This window comes from Adiantum capillus-veneris, chromosome 8, assembly GCF_014529385.1.
Source record: "Adiantum capillus-veneris isolate H3 chromosome 8, ASM1452938v2, whole genome shotgun sequence".
NCBI lineage: Eukaryota > Viridiplantae > Streptophyta > Polypodiopsida > Polypodiales > Pteridaceae > Adiantum > Adiantum capillus-veneris.
This window is the reverse complement of record NC_140938.1, coordinates 147,968,088-147,970,421: the sequence shown is the minus strand read 5'-3', so window position 1 is coordinate 147,970,421 and position 2,334 is coordinate 147,968,088. Positions and strand designations below refer to the sequence as shown.

General features: G+C 42.2%; 1 pseudogene; it reads left to right on the top strand.

Moving 5' to 3' along the window:
- The first annotated feature begins 1,689 nt into the window (after nt 1-1,689).
- Nucleotides 1,690-1,967, top strand: LOC147453142 (uncharacterized; annotated as a pseudogene).
- Nucleotides 1,968-2,334: the final 367 nt, after the last annotated feature.

The window sequence follows — 2,334 nt, the reverse complement described above, 5'->3', positions numbered from 1 at the left end:
AGCCAGCTTCTAGATAGCTATTAAGTAGCTTGAGGTACTAATAGTTTAATCACATCTTCCATTGAAACTCCAGGGATCTCTGAGACACCTGATGATGTTCCAGAGGCAATAGTTGGAGACATAGAGGACAAGCCAAAACAGGGAAAGCTTGCAAGAGGTGGAAAGCATGGGCAAAGTATGTCTAGGAGGTTGACAAGAAGGTCTATAATTGCACACGGATCTGACGATGAAGATACAAATAGCGATACATTGATGCAAAAAGGTATGCCTTAGTAAATTTAGTGTCAACCCACTTACACGTGGTTGAGTTTTTTTGTCATTTTGGAGAACTTACTGATGGCATAGCAACATGCAGAATCTCCTGTCAATAAATATTGTGGAGACACTCTCAAGAACATGGTGGAAGAGGCTAAAAGAAAGAGGTAAGGGTCAGCAAAGCCACTATCCAAGAGGATGAAGAAAACTCTGTTTATCAAAACTCCTCAAGATGCTAGGAGTGGCGGTGAAATCCCTTTCCCAGATGTTGAAATACAAAGGCATGCAAAGGATGTTGATGAAGACCCTACTCTGCCTCGAGTAATTGACCTAACAATGGTTGGTGCTGAAGGCCCTGCTCTTGATACAATTGCTGATGCAAGCCTAAATAGTAAAGTCCTTGTTCATTGTGTGCGCATTGATGGTATCGTGCCTGCTCCTGATACAGTTGCTGATGCAAGCCTAAATAGTGAAGTCCCTGCTCATCGTGTGAGCGTTGATGGTAGTGTTGATGGCAGTGTGCCTGCTCCACAACAAGTTCATCAAGCAAGCCCTTTGGCTGATCACCCTATTACCACCAGCCAAGATCATGGTTTTGGTCTATTGTCCCCTAATGCATCTTTGTAAACTTTTCTGTTTCAAGGACATAATATGAATGCTATTCCAAGCTGTTTTTGCAAATATTTTGTTGTTTTTCCTCGCAATTAGTTAACTTATGTAGATAGTCTTGTGTATGCAGTAATTCATAAGGAATTGATGTTGATGCTAGTAGTATGTCCACCTCCTCGGCATTGATAGCAAATTTGTCACCTACCTGAATCACATCACTCAATGCTTCATAATGATTCTTGCTAGATAGCTATAAAGTAGCTTTAAAGGTACTTCTAGTTTAATCACATCTTCCATTGCAGCTCCAGGGATCTCCGAGACACCTAATGATGTTCTAGAGGCAACAGTTGGAGACATAGCGGACAAGGTAAAACAGGGAAAGCTTGGAAGAGGTGGCAAGCATGGGAAAAATATGTCTAGGAGGTTGACAAGAAGGTCTGTAATTGCACACGGAGCTGATGATGAAGATACAAATAGCAATACATTGATGCAAAAAGGTATGCCATAGTAAATTAAGTGTCAGCCCACTCACACGTGGTTGAGTTTTTTTGTCTTTTTGGAGCACTTACTGATGGCATAGCAACATGCAGAATCTCCTGTCAATAAAGATTGTGGAGACACTCTGGAAACCATGTTGGCAGAAGTTAAAAAAAAGAGGCAAGGGTCAGCAAAGCCAGCATCCAAGAGGATGAAGAAAACTCTGTTCATAAAAAATCCTCTAGATGTTAGGAGTGGCAGTGAAATCCCTTGCCGAGATGTTGAAATAGAAAGGCAGTAGAGGATGCTGGCAAAGACCCTACTCTGCCTCGGGTAATTGACCTAGCAATGGTTGGTGCTGAAGGCCCTACTCCTGATACAGTTGTTGATGCAAGTCTAAACAGTGAATTCCCTGTTCATTGTGTGAGCATTGATGGTATTGTTCCTGCTCCTGATACAGTTGCTGATGCAAGCCTAAACACTGAAGTCCCTACTCATCATGTGAGCGTTGATGGCACTATGCCTGCTCCACGGCAAGTTCATCAAGCAAGCCCTTTGGATGATCCCCTAATACCACCAGCCAAGATCATGATGCTGGTCTATTGTCCCCTGATGCATCTTTGTAAACTTTTATGTTTCAAGGACATAATATGAATGCTATTCCAAGCTGTTTTGGCAAATATTTTGTTGTTTTTCCTCGCAATTAGTTAACTTATGTAGATAGTCTTGTGTATGCAATAATTCATAAGGAATTGATGTTGATGCTAGTAGTATGTCCACCGTCAGAAACGAAGCCCAAGTCAAGGCCAAAAAAACTCGTGATAGATCACCCGTTTAAAAGGTAGAGACGGTACATGGCCCTCAAGCGGATGTACCACATAAAGTTGGCACATGTATGCATCTAGCTCATGTTCATGGGCTTTCCCAAATTGCAACGATCCGAGCAGGATGCTTGCATCAGCTGAGGAGGATTATCATGTTGTCCCAGAAAGT